The following is a 15,880-nucleotide window of genomic DNA, read 5'->3' as shown; positions in this document are numbered from 1 at the left end:
CAAGAGGCCTATTAATATGGTTTTGCATTTCCTGGGGCCGGGCTTCTCCGATTGTTTATTAGAGGCAAAAAAAAGACACAAAACTCTCTATACAAAGCTCTCCCATTCCCCCCTCTTGCTTTTAAAAGAAACCTGAGACTCTGAAATGCAGTGTTGGGGAACAAGGACTCATCTTTCCACTCATCTGTGAACATTAGCCATGCAGTCTGAGGGTGGTGCGAGTGGAACAGTATTTGGGTCACAGGTACGTTATCACTTATTTCTTCCTCTTTATACCTTCCAGCAGGGGAGAAGAGCAAATGAAGACAGGTACAGTAGGGAAGCAATGGCACAACCCTTTCTCAAAGCTCAGGAGCTAAAGGAACAGTGGGTAACCTTTTGCAAATGTCAACTTGGCCACTTCATGCGATCCACTTGGTTTATTTTATGCCAGTGCTGCTACACTGAGCAATGCCACAATGTGTTGAATAGCTGTGGGGCTGGATTAAAAGATGAGCAAACTGCTGTTCCTGTCGAATTCAGTTTGTGCTTTGTGTTTACTTTTTTAACAAGACGGTGCCCTTAACCAGTAGAGGGCCCCATTTGTTTGCTTGCATAGGGATGTGCCAAGGAAGTTCTGAAATGCCTTTCCAGCTGCAGTTTCCACATAGCCCTTGAAAAATCAGATTAGAGGCACAAAAGCAGAGCAGAACAATAGGCATTCCTGTCAGCTGCTTCTGTGAACAGGATGTCTTGGGAGCTTGTGTGAGCTGTTTCAAAGTCCTTAGTAAATAGCCAGACACATACGACAGCATTTATTCAGTTTTATTGCAGGAAGGAGAGTGTATTTCTAACATCTTTCATCCCAGTTCTAAGTCTGTTATTATATACTGGCAGGCAATACTTGAAGGCGTAGCAGCTCTAGAGGACAGGGTGCCTGAATTTTCATTACTGTCTAGGAGGAATATCATCAGCTCTCAGCTCTTTGGTAGCCTATCGCCAAAATCATTTATTTGTGAAAATACATGAAAACAAAGCTGAAAAAGAAAACTTCAGTTTGACTTACCATTTATCACCCCGTAAGGCGGCAAGTTTTGTGGTTTTTCTAACTTCCTGTTTACAAAACTCTTCACATTAACTTGTCTGCTAGGAAACCGCTGCCGTGTTCTAGAGGGCAAATGCAGGATACCCGGGGTGTTAGCCAGACCTTACTGAATAAAATGGGAGTGCTTGCTGTTTCTCATTTATTGATGAACAGTTCAGAAGTCCGTGAATAAAAATTCTTATTTGCACTATTAAGGGGTTATTCACCCATGCATATATATCACTTGATGACTTGCTGCAGGCTAAGTATGTTGATCTTTAGGTGAGTAAAGCTCTGCCTGGAACTTTCACAGATGCAGGTCATTGCTTGATGTTGGGGTTAAGTTCAGGTATGAACCAAGGCTTGGCAAGACTAACACATGTAAATTCCACTCTCTTTCCTATTTGCCACCATGCCAGAGCAAGCAGGACTGCTTTGTCCCACAGCCTCCAGAAGTGGAACACAGAGAGGCATAAGTTGGGAGAAGCCAGTTTCACTTTATGTTCAGTCTCGGTGTTCTTCGGCTATGCAAGCCAGCAATAAAGAAAGATGGGGGGTGGGGTCTGTAAGAGATGGAATTTAAAATGGAAAGTTTCTCTGACAAGTTCAGAGAACTCCCTTTGCTGCCTTCAAGAGCTCTGAGAAGTATGGGAGGGTGAGGAAGAGTTAAAAGTCTGCCTTGAGCTCACCCAGCGAGTTGAAAGCTGGACAGGGATTGAAATCCTTCCTCCCTGGTCCAAGGCCAAAACTCTTATCAACTCCCCAACACCAGTGTTTTGAAGTCTAGACATAGTTGAGAAAAACTCCCACCTCATTGTGGTAATTAAATTTAAGCAAAAGATAAGGATATTGAGATTATTACAGCCTTGTCCAGCAGCAAGCACAGCGGTAGCACAAGCTGTGGTTTGCTCTTGCTAAAAGTCTCAGCTTTTGTTTACAGTATTTGCCTGCTTAGTTGCACAGGAAAAAATATCTTAGCAACAGAAAAATCAACTTCTACCTCCCCGTGGTCTTTTCTTTCTTTCTTCGTTTCTCTATCTTATTGTGTTATTGCTTCTCTCACTTGCTTTTAAACTTGTACTTTCTGTAGAATGGCTGGGTGCATTTTAGAGCAGTCAACCACGTAAAGACCTTTCGGCCTGCATTCTTTAACTTGCCTTGTTCTTTTAGCAGGACAACAGCTTCTTCAAGCCTTCTAATGTCTGAAGAACTTGAAGCCTGCCTTTCGGAACAAATCACGTGTTCTTCTCCTTCTGTTGCATATAAAAGGAGAATACAGCTTACTCCAGCAGGAGAAAGGGGACGGTGGATTAATGGACAGGACCTTGCACAACTCTTCCTAGTAGAGCTTGCCCAAGTTTCATCTTTGTATGCACCACATATGTACCAATGCAGGCAGCCGTTTTACCTGCATGTATAGCCATTTTTTTAAAAAAAAATTGAGAAATGGGTTTTCTGGTATATCAGACTTATACAATATAGTTTAATAACAATAATAAGTGTCACACCTGCCCCCCACCCACTCATGAAGGGGCACCCTCACCAAAGTAGCAGGCAATATAGTGTTAGATGGCACCCAGCAAAACACAAGAACCCACCCCACTCAATTCACTTCAGTATGCCCACAGTTGAGCCATATACAACTGTATGCCCCCCATACTGTTCAGAGCATGAAAATCCACATTAAATAGGGGGAGGGGTGAAGGCTGCCAGTTGGATGAGGACATCATGTTGACGATGCAAAAAAACATGCACACATGGGATGCAATGAAACCAATTTAAACTGCTGTGTGTACAGTTTTGACAGCCATTAGCCCAAGGTCACCAGTTGGGCTTGAAGAGAGATTTGAACCTGGTATTCAAATCTAAAAGCTGCCACTGAAAAGAGCAACAAAACCTGAGGCTACTTTGGTTAATACACAGGCATCTAGAATGTAGCTTAGGGCTGAAGAAATCCTCCTTTTACCAGAAATGAAATCCACATTGTTCTACTTTCAACTCTGCTAAGACAGCTGTAATAGAGAAGATGAAAGAGGGAGATGTCCTTCTGCGCTTTCAATGGGACAAGGTGAAATTAAACAAGTGTAGCTTTGCAACCACACTGATCGAGGTGAAAAGGCAATGTGCACCTCTTATGTTTCTTCTACCTCCAGCCATTAGGGTGAGGGGAAAATTGCAGCCCTTTAGAAAAAGGGGGGGCAGATGCTTTTGTACAGCTGCAAACACTACATTGGCAAATTTTCTTCATCACAGTTTCCCCTCCAGTGAAGTTGTGTGAGTGGCACAGCTAGAGAAGGGTAAGAAGCTGTGACAGGAGGCTGCCTGTCACTCAGCCTATGTACTGAAAAGGCTCCAAAGATGTAACAGGAAGCACAGCAATCTTGAAACTAGGCTGCCACCTAATTGTTTCCTGATGGCGGGAGGGGGAGAACATCTCTCAAAAGGAAATTCCCTCCTCAACCCCTGCTGCTAACATTCCTCTATGCCAAACAAGATTTCCATCTCTATGAACCCAGTATCAGTTTCAGCAAAGCCAACAAGGGAGTCTCAATCACACCACCACTGCCCCCAATATCTGTAATGAAACTCCAGTTCTAAAGCAGATACAGGGGCTTCCTGTTTGTTCCCAGACCCAATTCAAGGTGCTCATCTTTTTGTGTAAAACCCTAAACAACTTAAGTCTTCTTAGTCCTCCTGGTAGTACCACCACCTTCACAGAAGGGAGAAGTAAAAAAACACACACATTTAAAATAGGATACATGTCCCAATTGTCAATTATGGTTGGAAATAAAGCGAAGACATATAGCTAGTTACAAAAATATTACCAAATATATTCTAGGACAACCATACACATGCTTCCTAGAGCAGCCACCATGGTGGTGGGAGCAGCATGAAGAGAGGATGGGCAAGGGGAGAAAGTCATTCCTCTCTCTCCTGCCCTTGGAGGGGGGCAGGAATGCAACCCCCACACCAATTGGGGGTTGTCTGTACACCAATATATCGTTCCATCAGTATTCATGGTGTTTTAACACATAAAAGGGGAAATGTTCCTGCCCAACGCCCTTGCAATCTCAAATTTAATCTTTTTTTGGAAGGAGGCAGAGGAGAGGAAGGACGTAGAGGCAGGGCAAGAGCAGAACGAACACGCAATTGTTAGTTCCATTTGCTTAGGCTTGACTGTAATAGGGCTGGGGAACTGGGCTGTTGAATCAAAGGCTTTGTGGGAAAGATGGGCTTTGAAAGTAGCAAAAGAGATGGAATCGTACAGGTATTCCAGAAGGCTGTGCCAAGCTCACATGGAAGAGAACTCTTCCAACCAGGTGTAAATGTTTGTCACAAGAATGTCCAGAAGGAAAACACAAGTAGGGACAAAACTAGCAAGTCATTTAGTGTTCTGCACTTGGGGGCATTTCTACAAGTTGGAACTAGTGGATGATAGGGGAGAGGCTCATGTTTTCTTCACACTTTGTAATGGCAGGGCCTATTCACCATACACACCCTGCAACTGCAGGCAATTCAAACTTAGGTTGATGTAGCAAAATGAATCTGTTGAAATCTTGCATTTTTGCACACTGGTTAAGGTGGTGCAGAACAGAAGTACACTGTTTATTTACAGTGGTTCACATAAGCTGGCCAGCTACTGATTCCCCCCCCCCCCGCAATCTCTAACGTATAGTGGTGCAGTTAGGTAATTTTAGATTCTGAAGTTAAACATTGTTAAGGAGTGAGTTCAACTTTTCTCCACTATCTATCCTTGAAAGCCCATTGTTCTTGGGAGTAGAACTCCAATTTTGTTTCATTCCACCTTATCTCCACCATAAATATAAAGGTAAAGGTACCCCTGACTGTTAGGTCCAGTCATGGACAACTCTGGGGTTGTGGCGCTCATCTCGCTCTATAGGCCGAGAGAGCCGGCATTTGTCTGCACACAGCTTCCAGGTCATGTGGCCAGCATGACTAAGCTGCTTCTGGTGAGCCAGAGCAGCGCACGGAAACGCCGTTCACAGAAACCAAAACAGTGCAGGCCTCGTGATCCCAGCAACTCTTCCCACTAGGTCTTGCTCCAATGAGGCAGTTGAAAGGACTGAAGGTCCCTGCCTTCCCAACATGCTCTAAGGCTCCTTCTCTCCAGGGTTTTCCCCACCAGTCTCAAACTGCATCTGCACACAACCAATCTCTGCTCTGCTCTTTTCATTTCTCCCTGTATTCTACGAGACCGCGGGGGGGGGGGGGGAGGGGAGAGCTGGTCACAGAAGGGGGACACTCCCTGGATTATTCAGCAGCGTGTCTCAGCTGTCTCTTGGTCAACCTCCTCTCCAGTCTCTGTATCTGAACTGCTCTCTGCTGCAGCCTCTTCCTTCTCACTAAACCCTGTTGCCTATTTTGTTTCCAACACCTCCTCCTCCTCCCAGTCTGCTCCCTCTGACCACTCATTATCATTGTCCCACCACCACACCCCTAGCTCTTGAGCCGCCTTCTTTTGCTGGTTCCCCAGCTGGTGCCTCACACGATTCCTGAATAGCTGACTCTAAAAATTCCCCATGCTGTACCCCTCACTGGCAGATTCACACCTTCTTCCAGTCTAGCTGGAATGGGTCCTTGAACTCTGATAATGCCTTTTGTTTACCTGGAGAGAAGGGTGTGGAGAGAGGGGTGTGGAAACTAGCTTGCCTACCGTACAAAGGTAAAATTTGTATTTGCTGCTCTGCGCACCTTTGCCTCTAGCTCCACCCACCACACTGGAATGTGACTCTTGGAAAGTTGCCCAGAAGGGAATGTAGCCTTTAGGCTTAAAACATTTCCCCATCCCTGTTCTAGATCTCTAGAGTAGGGCCATCTATCAATAGCTAAAGCACCTTTTTGGCTGCAAGGAGCAGCACTCTAGGGGCTGAGAAATTCCTGTGGGCTTTCACAGAACGGATTAGGCAACTCGTATAAGGGAGCCACCAGCAAACACTTCCTTACCTAACAAACACTGCATAAAAATGTTGCACAATTACATTGGACTATATTTCTAATGCTTACAGATTATGGGTTCCTACCACTTGTGGATTCCCCCCCCCCACATTACACCACATGAACTATTAAGTTGTATCCCCCCCCCCCTTAACTTTTGTTTTAAAATGTTTTTTTGTTTCAACGAAACAGAAAGCCTAGGACACACAAAGGAGGGTTCAAGGTAACATATGGGGCTCTCCCCCCCCTTTTATCTTAACCACCACGAGAGACAGGTAAGAACAATAACTGGGCCAAGGTCACTCAGTGAGCTTCATGAGCATCCAGACCTATGCTGTTGCCTGACAGGTTCCTAGTCTGACACACTAAGCATTATTCCAAACTGGCTTTCACTAGAACTAAGATAGTCCCCAAGGCCTATCCTGTCCTCACAAGGGTATTCAGATTGCTACTCCAAAAGGGGTTTCCAGAAACAAGAAGTTCAACTTCCCTGATGCCTTCCCAGTTTAGTCATGGGAGCTCTTTCAGGAAAGAGTTGTAGCCTTCAATATGTTGCTGGATGGCAAGTTTTCCAAGCCTGCTTTAAGTCTTTTAGACACCACACGCTTTCACTTTTGCTGCGAGCCCTTAGAGATTAAGTGTGTGAATGCAAATGATATGGTGCCATAGATATCCCTACTTTTTCCCAAGTTCAATTTGAAGGTTTCAGTCTTGCATTATGTAGTGGCTGCACTAGTCTATGATAAACAGCATTTCCTTACCATTATAAATATTTAAAAGCGGCTGTATTGGATCACAACCATCGCCAGGTATCCTCAAGTCCAAATAATTTGGTATTTGGTACTTTTAACAAGAGGACAGATCCATTCTTTAAACAGATAGCAGTAAAGTAGTTGTGTTCATGTTTAAGACTGGAATTCTGGCAGTAAGCACTAATGCTAGGTTCCTAACATTACTGCTTACATTTCCCCCCTCTCAAAATAAGTTGAACTGGAGCCACAGAATGTTTTGAAAGCCATAATTCAAATACATACATCCAGCATGACCCAGCTTTATCAATTGCTCCCAGCTGCAATCTACTAAACAGTTAGGAATAAACCACAATTTATTGTTTGTGGTTTGAAATGTTAGTTAGTTTGTTGGTAGATTGCCATTCAATTTACTTTACAATCGGAGAAGCTGACTTACAGTGCAACCTTATACGTATCAACCCAGCCCAATCAAGCTGAATGGCACTTGCTCCCAAGTTAAGAGTACAGAATTGCAGTCTTACTTGATTTCATTCTCTTGAAGTAATTCAGGATTGCACTAGCTGGGATACAAGTGATTGAAGTTCAGAGGCTTTGGAAGATGCTGAGAACACCCTCATGCACTTGTATGATTTCCTTTTCAAACAAGCAGTTTGGGAGCTGTTCAATGCTCCTGTCCACTATCACCAAGGATGCCTCGCAATCCAGGTTTGTCACAGTTCTGGATGTTAACCTCCCTATGGAAAGGTGATGCACCGTTATTTGTTCCCCAAAAGTTGCAGACTTGTGTGCACATCTAATGATGTGAAAAACAGTATCTCAGATTATAAAGTTAACAGGCTATACTTACTGGCATTGTTTTAGCAGCTCCCAAAACCCTGACGTGCAAGCAGCAAGACCTATAAATGCTTCCAAAGTAGTCTGCTCATCCCTTGTGTTGTCAAGTGGGCCTTACATTTTCCCATAGCCTTAATAACAATGACAGAAGTAGCAACATGAAAATTGCTTTTAAACACCAGACAAGCTTAAGTTAAATAATCCTCCAGTACCAAAAACCTGCATCTAACCAAACCTCAGACTACAATGAGAAGGCATGGTCATACCTCTTTTAGAATCCCATTGCCCAAATTTGCATTTTTTTTCTCGTCTTTTTTTTGTTTTGTTTTGGCCTTGTTTACATTCTATGGTCATCCCTGTCAGGGAGGGCTCAAACTTGCTCACCGCAGCAAATCTCAGCCAGCCTCTATTAAAGGTGATGTATCCAAGGCTTCCTCACAGTCTTGGAGCTGCAGGAGGCAAAGAGAGTTCTCTGCACCTGCCTCAAAGGGGAGAGCAGGGAGGCAGGCAGGCAGGCATTCAGGGCACCTGGCAAATACAAAGGAAAGTTAATATTCTTCTCACCATCACCTCTGAGCTTGAGGGCGAAGGTGAAGCGAAAAGCTTATCTGCATTTGCTGGATGCTCCAAGTAGCCACCAAACAGAGCCAAAGCTACCCTTCACTCTTAATCTGCTCCAAGCTGGGATTGAAGAAGGGGACAAGGGCTTCTTCTTGCACTGCGTGGAATGCCCCACTTTTGAAGCTGCAGAAAAGATTATACACAGTAAAAAAAGTTGGGGGTAAAAAAATGGTAAGACATCACAACAGGAACACAACCAGCAGGGAAGAGTTAGCAGAGATCGCTAATCCTCAAAAGTATTTTCAACTGGTATGTAAACATCTTACAAGTATGTGCCAGGCAAATTACCCTGGGGAGGGCATTCCAAAACTAGGACAGGGCTACTGAGAAATCAATTTCATAGTCACCCACCTAACCTCTGTAGGTAAAAGTACATGAAGAGCCTCCCCGAAGCCTTCCTAAAGAAACTTGTCCATCTTATAAGGATCACAGTGCGCACAGGATATTCACATCTGCGGAATAGATTTTCCTGAAAATTCTCCAACACAACATCCAATCTGCCTGCCACAATATCTGCATTTTTTCAGTAGGAAGATGTGGTCTATTTCTATTCCAAAACCATATTATGTTCTAAAGTCAGTACTCACTACATTTGCTTGCCTGGCCATATTTGTTTTCAGTATATTCCTTCCACAGTTCAGTACAAATACAAAAATGTCTTGTCCAAATCAAATGCACTCTTTTTTGAAGCTGTGGTAAACATACAGGCAACCCAAGTGAACTGAGCTGAGAGGAAGCCACCAGGTGGTTTCTCAATTCAGCTAAATATACCCACATCTTTCAAGGAAGGCGTAGCTGAAGAGAGAAAACCAGCTTGAACCTTCTTTCACTCAAAATAGTCAGAAGACAGAATTTGAATACCTAGGGTGGTTGTTTTTTTATACTTTCTGTATAAGCTGTGACATTCTAGAGTTTAACTCTAACTCAAGGGTAGCTAACCTGTAGCCCTCCAGAAAGTAACAACTCCCATCATTGGCCATGCTGGCTGGAGATTATGGTTTTGGGAGTCCAACAACATATGGAGAGCCACACGTTCCCCACCCACCGTTCTAAGTGTTTGGCTCAAATGCCAATTTCACTTGACTGCCTTTGCTTGGAAACAAAGAAATTTATACTGGCTTTATTTCAAGTGTTCACAATGAACAGCAAGGTGAAGTATGAACAATTTTTGTGGTCCGAGTAACAATTATACTATTCTTTTTACTGCAAACTATGTTACTCACCACCACCAAATTTCATGTTACATTCACCCACACACAGAAAAGTTGAGCAAACTTATAGCAGTTTAGACAAAATAGGCAGTACGTCTTGTTTTTGGAAATTCACAATGTCCTTCACAAGAGAAAATTCAATAGTTCTCCTGGGTTCTGGAGCTGGGTTCACTGCATGGAAAGAACTCATTTGCATTAATTACACACTATGTGCCATTCATGGCATGGAAGGAATTGTGCCCACTCAGGGGCACACTGCTGGCCCTTATTGTTGGAACACCAGCTTCAGAAAGGTGTTTCCCAAACTATAGCTTCCGCTTTTTGAGTAACTGATTATCCAAATCAGATTGCTTCCTTGCAAGGACAGACACAACTATTTGGAAGAGCATCTTGCAATACCTTTGAAGTACTGCCTGTGGAGGTGAATGCTTATGAGTAACTTCCAAATGTGACATGAATTATTTTGGATGCACTGCAGCATGCTGGATTGTGAAGCACTTCTCTTGCACTTAATTTAGTAACTCTTTCCCCAAAGCATTAGAAAACCAATCAGATGTCTAAAAATTTCATGAACTAAAGATTTGTTCCAAGGCCACCTTGCATTGCTCTCGGACACAGATCACACTCAGAGTATGAACAAATCGCCGAATCTTTTTGGAAGTCACTTTGTCACTGTGCCGTTTCTCTCCAAAAACCTTGTAGGGAAGCCCAGAGAAGCAACTCAACTTCTCCCTGCCATTTCACCTATAATTACCAGCTCTCAAAATATACTGGTATATTACTTTTTCTGAATATGGGCATTTTTGCATAATGGCTAAAGGTTCACTAAGATACTCGCCTATCTTGTGGAAATTGAACATCTTGCCTTGATGATCTGGGTGTCCTTGGTTATGGGCTAAGATAAATGGCAATGAAACAGGATGACTGAAGCACATAAACCAATGGTGGTAGTAACACCCTGTGGCTGAAGTCAAGTCCATTATGTAGTTTATCCAAAACGGGATGTTTCCCCCACCCATCAGACACTTCTCAGTCAGGATGTAAGTTCCACTTCACCAAATGGGTTTTTTCAGTATAAACGTGTCTGTCAGTCTCCACAAAAGCAATTGTGTATCTTAGAATCAGAATCTTGAGTGAACTGGTTTTGTTATTGGCTGATGTTTTTGGGTTGTACCTGATGATTCTGTCACACAAACTAAGAGTATTCCGTTGATATCTGGCAGAGTTCAAGACTTCTCTGTCTGAAATACTAATCATTTTTTGACTTACTGAAATTCCTCAAGGGTTTCTACTCTTCGTGTAACACTTAAAATAATCAATTCTTATTCAGCTGTACTTCTCCGCTGTACTTGAATTGCTGCCTCTACAAATAAATAATACCATCATTAGCACCTGGTACATAACACAGTATTTATGGGAATATGGGGCTTTTAGTTAAACACCTGCCACTTTTCAATACAGTGGCTCCTCCTCCCCAAGCTGGGTATATTGGGATTTTCCATGTGGTTTATTACAGCTATCAAAGGAGCAGATCCTATCATTTTGGCTTTTAATTCTAAGTGAAGAACTAACTTCACTCAACTAATGGGCAAATTTCAAGATCATGATTGTGCTGATGATGACTATCAAATTTCATGCCAGGTATTACTGTATTTCTGTTGTGTTCACCAAGTCCACAAACAAGCTGAAGTAGGTTTGGTCACCAAGCTAGCAATGAAGGAGAATAGGTTTATCTAATTACTTAGGCTTCAGGATTCATAAACAGTTGAAGCTGCCAATAATACCACCTACAACAGACCAATCCAAGTCAAACATTTTTGGGGGCACAGTGGGCCTGTAACTAACAAAGTTAAAAGCAAAAGGTTATAAAATGGTTAGTAATCAAATGGGGGAAGGGTGAAATAAAAGAAGAAACTGGTAAATTTGGTCCTGAACTATTCTGACAATAGGTATGAATGGTCTCAGAAGAGTTCGTTACCAAATTTACCAATTTCTTCTTTTATTTCCCTCTCCCCTCAATCATCCCAGTGTGAAGCAAATTTTGTAAGGAGGAAATGTCATGCAAGCCACTGTTTGTCTAACACTTGAAGGAAAGCTGGGTTTGACACTGTCAAGGTTGCATCATCCTGAAACATTAGTCTTCAAATAGATCTACTACAATTTTAAAATCTACAAAAAAACCCCATGTTAAACATTACTTCCTACAGTGTTTTAAAACTTGTATTCTGTTTGATACCATGGAAAAGCAAACAGCATACTTTTTAAGAATTCCCCATTGTTGTATGCTATTAAAAAAAATTCCCTTCAGAGCTATAACTAAAACAGATAACTTTAGCAACAAAATAAAGTTATGTAAGCAACTGGGCTTCACCCTCAGCTATAGCTTATATATTTTAGATTAATATCCCCAAATAGTCCTAACACTGGGGGCGGGGGAGGCCAAATGTTCAGGTGTCTGTTTTTAAATGTTACCATTGTAAAACCAAAACAATCCAAGATCCACCTATTGATAGTTAGGATTAATAATGCAGTTTAGCAACAAGTACATGCAGCACAACCTAATAATATTTAGGACTAGAAGAATGTAGGGTCTTCTTTTTTTAAGAGCATGCAAGTTCCAAGGGTATTTCCAGCCCTTGCTAATGATTAGTTAACAGCATTAAAAAAAAGTCAGGCCACATCCAGATATGGTCAAATACGTCCAGTCTGACGGGTTAGGAATGTGCCCTGTCACTTTAGGTTGCACCAAGTCATGTGTTTTCTTCAAAAAGAGTGTAGCTAAGAAGGTCTATCCTGTTACATTTAGCCTCTCCTTCACCACCGTCATCCATGGAACGTAAAATGGAGATCGGAAATCTCCCTGCAAGGGGAGGGATACCAGGATCTTCATTAGTTTCACAGAAAGGCAGCTGCACTACACTAAAACCACCATGCTATCATCGATGACCAACTTCCTCCTTGCATCCCCAACACGGACTACGTGAAGTGTGTCATATTTTCCCTTGCAAGGCGGGGATGGGTGTCTGGAAATCCGGAAAACACTGAAGGATGGAGTCACTCTGCGCCACCACCAGCTGCCAAGAAGAGAGAGGCCATAATGCGGGCCGCACAAGCCGGTTAGCAAAGTGGATCCCCACCCGTGGGCAGGATTCCTAACTGCAGGGGGTCAGACTAGAGGACCCTCGCGGCCCCTTCCAACTCTACCTCTGCCTCGTTTTACAGAACCACAGAACTGAGCCGAGCTACACGACCCACCCTCCCTCGCAAAAAAAAAAAAGGGAAGCGTTTTACTCCGGAGTCCAAGAGTTCCTCTGCATTCTGTCCCGCGAACGCAACGGGCTCGCAGTTCGCGTCCCTCCCCCCCCCCGCCTTTAAGCCGCCGCGGGCGTCACGCGCTCCGCCTCCCCCTCCCCCCCCCCGCGCGTGGAAAAAAAAAGGGAGCGAGAACTTTCCCTGGCAGAAGCGGCGGCTGTGGGGGGAGGGGAGGTCCCTGTCAAAACAGTCGACGCCCTTCGAGGGAGGAAGAAAAGACGCTTCGCTGAACAGCTGCTCGACGGGGGCGAGGGGCGTGTATGTGAAAAGAGGAAGGCAACTGCCCCGACCGCACGGAAAGGGACTCCCCCCCCCCTCACATCCCTGTCAAGCCGAAGAGCCACGAACGCCGCCGCCGCCGCCTCCTCCTCAGCCAGCTTGGTCCTCCGCCAAGCCCCACACAAGAATGCAACGCGGTCACATGACCTCCGGCGGACGTGCGGCTCCCTTCCCTCTCCAGGGACACCTCGCGCCATCTTGGACTGACGCAGTTACAGCTGCCGACGAGACGCCGCCGAGCAGCGGACCTTCCTCCGAGCCCCGCCGCCGCTGCCGCCGCCACCCCGGCTCGGTCGAGGGGAGGGCGGGCGGGCGCGGTCGCCCGACCCCCGCTGTCCTTCCGCCCCCTGGGCCCCGCCGTCCCTAGCGCCTCTCCGGAGAAGGCTCTGCCCCCTCTCCTCACCCACCGCGGCTGGTATCATGGCGCCCGTTTTCTCCCTTTGCACCAGCCACCCCCGACAGCTCCCCGAGCCCTGCCCAGCAGCTGCGTCTGCCCCTGCTGCAGGATGATGTCAGCGCCTGCCAATCGGAGCGCGCCTCCGCGGCCCGTCCGCAGAGCTGATTGGCTGCGCGGCCGCCGCCGCTCCCCACCCTCCCCCCGCCTCCTCCTGACTCAGTGCGCTCTCCGCGGTTCGCTGCGGAGAAACGGCCAAAGACAGGAAGGGGGAGGGGAGGGAAGAAGGGAGGAGGAGGGAGGAGAACAACAACCTCGCGGCGCGACAATCACCAACCGCCCCGAGACGGCAGTCGCCATTTCGTATTACAACAGGCGGAACCCCCAAGCGAGCAGCCCCACCAAGCGTCCTAGAAAGGGAGAGAGAGAGAGAGAAATAGATACACATCGGGATTAGACAAGGGGGGGGGTGAAGAAAATAATAAAAAAACAATAAGCACATCCACACACTCCACCATGGTCACAAGACATTTAATCGCCCTCCCTTTCTCACCCCTCTGCATACTCTGCGCCCCATGGCAGCCGCCTTCTGTGGGGTCCAGTCGGGCAGCCAGACAAGTGCCATTCCCACCTCAGCTGCTGCTTCCTCCTACCGGGAGCGAGCTCCTCTTAGCTAAGCCTGTTCCTAACTCCCTCCTCCTGCCACTCGATGGTCTCGGCTCCATCAAGGCAGGGCAAGAGCTGCCAGCCCAGCTTTTATCTGGTGCCCCGAGCTTGCGCACTTGAAGGAGGCTCACTCAGCCCCTGGTGGGCGTCGAGCGAAAACCCCAGCCTGCCTGCCTGCCTTCCCCTCCCTCGCTCGCTCGGCTCCCGCCGGAGGGGCTGCGAGAGCAGGCGGGCCGGGAAGCTGGCTCCGTGCGCAGGCAGAAGTCGAAGCCGGCGGGTGGCGGGGAAGGAAGGCGCTCGGCATTGACGGGGAGGCCGCCATAGCTGGTTGCCGCGAGCAAAATGGGGGACGGGGACGCGCGGCTACGAGTTGCCCTCTGAGGCGGGACTCTTCTCTCGGTGACAGGTGTCCCGAGATTTCCAGAGAAGGGCCATTTCCTCCGCTGCAGTAATCGTTTTGAGGAAGCGGATCCGACCCTCCGCTCGCACCTGTCCGAGGGTGAAAACGAGAAAAAGAATCCCTCCGATGAGAGGCTCGTGCGGTCGGACGCCACGAGTCGCAGCTGCCCGAGACGAGCCTCTCTGCGGCCGCCGAGCTGCAACCCTGAACCCTTGGCCTGGAAAACAAACGCCGTCGAGCGCGGCTTCCTCCCTGGGCGAACGTACCTGGCCGCCCAAACGCTAAAGGGACACGTTTCTGCCAGCTGCTGAAAAGGACTACTTTTCACGTCTGAAGTCCAATGTACGGCTTATACGCGTGCACAAACCCAGAGCCATGCCAGTGGTCCCGAGATGACACTTTGCACGTTGCTCACCGAGGCCCCGCCAACTAAACCAGTTTGTTTTGTAGATCCCGATCGTGAACTCTTAAAACATACATAGACGGTCGCGACCCGTCAGCCTTCCTTAGGCAATCCTTCAGGCCGTCACTTGCTTCGGGCAACTTCCTCCTCTCCCTCACCGCCTGTCACAGCTGAAAGCCTTGCCTGGCCGCCCTGAATATGAACCCAAACGTCTCCCCCTGCCCCCGTCCCACCCGGCGCTTCCCCGACCCTCCTTTCCTCCCTGCGCGCTGCCCCTATTCGCGCTCCCGTCGCCTGGCTTTATTAAGGAGACACACACACATTGCAAAAATGGACCCGGCGGCGGGCGGGCGAGGGTGGGTGTCGGGCGGGGGGCGTCTTGCGCTGCCGGGCACCAACGGAACTCCAGCCCACAAGCAAAATGGCGGCTGTTTGGCTTCGCCCTGGTAACCCTGCCCCTGCCAGGCGGGACGGGTGAACCCCGTGCAGCGGGAGGAAGGGGGGGGGAGTGAGGCGACGCCATTTTCCCAGAGAGAGAGAGAGGCAGTGACATAGGAGGGAGCGTAGGCGGCTGCGAGGAGGGAGACGGGAGCAGGAGCAGCAGCAGCGGCGGCCGCGGCAGCAGTGGCAGTTAGGGGGTTTGTGCAGAGGTCCTGAGGCGAAGGCGCTTCTCCCTCGGCCGCCGCGGGACTCTGGTGCAGCCCAGCCGCCTTCCTCGGGGTTCCCTGCTGCCAGTGAGCCTCTCCCCACCCCCAGCTCCCCACAGGCGGCTGAGGGGCTCCGTCCTGCCCAGGCGAGGGACATCCGCAGTGGGACTGTTGCATTGTTTTGGTTGGGGTAAGAGAGGGGCTCGGTTAAGGGGGTGCTGCTTGCCTGGCCTGTGACCATTACAGGTGAGTCTGCCATTATTATCCTTATTTATTGTGGTTGTCATGCCCCGTGGTGGGAGCCTGAGGGGGAAAGGCGGCGGCGGCAGGGGGGGGGAGACA

At 47.3% G+C, this 15,880-nt stretch overlaps 1 protein-coding gene and 1 long non-coding RNA gene across 17 annotated transcripts in view; one reads left to right on the top strand and one right to left on the bottom strand.

The window, feature by feature from the left end:
* Nucleotides 1–788: 788 nt before the first annotated feature.
* LOC308596615 lies at nt 789–14,571 on the bottom strand. Of its 8 annotated transcripts, XR_014012555.1 has the most exons (6): nt 13,976–14,571; nt 13,737–13,832; nt 10,276–12,511; nt 8,578–8,678; nt 7,990–8,133; nt 789–7,564 (listed from the first exon to the last, which is right to left on the bottom strand). It is a non-coding gene; the product is annotated as an uncharacterized lncRNA (long non-coding RNA). The 8 variants fall into 8 exon arrangements; XR_014012558.1 differs by lacking the exons at nt 13,737–13,832; nt 13,976–14,571 and having other exon boundaries at nt 789–3,075; nt 7,293–7,564; nt 10,276–13,166; XR_014012556.1 differs by lacking the exons at nt 7,990–8,133; nt 13,737–13,832; nt 13,976–14,571 and adding an exon at nt 8,170–8,349 and having other exon boundaries at nt 10,276–13,166.
* Nucleotides 14,572–15,472: 901 nt separating this feature from the next.
* The window catches only part of KMT2E (lysine methyltransferase 2E (inactive)), a 58,096-nt gene continuing 57,688 nt past the window's right edge, over nt 15,473–15,880 (top strand). For all 9 annotated transcript variants that reach the window (XM_081211377.1, XM_081211386.1, XM_081211385.1 and 6 more), the window contains exon 1: nt 15,473–15,784. The gene's annotated coding sequence lies outside the window, so the exon portion shown is untranslated. The remainder of the gene's footprint in view (nt 15,785–15,880) is intronic.

The sequence above is a fragment of the Podarcis bocagei genome (assembly GCF_964188305.1).
Source record: "Podarcis bocagei genome assembly, chromosome: 10".
NCBI classification, from domain to species: Eukaryota; Metazoa; Chordata; class Lepidosauria; order Squamata; family Lacertidae; genus Podarcis; species Podarcis bocagei.
Note: the sequence above shows the minus strand (reverse complement) of the source record. Positions and strands in the feature narration are given on the sequence as shown.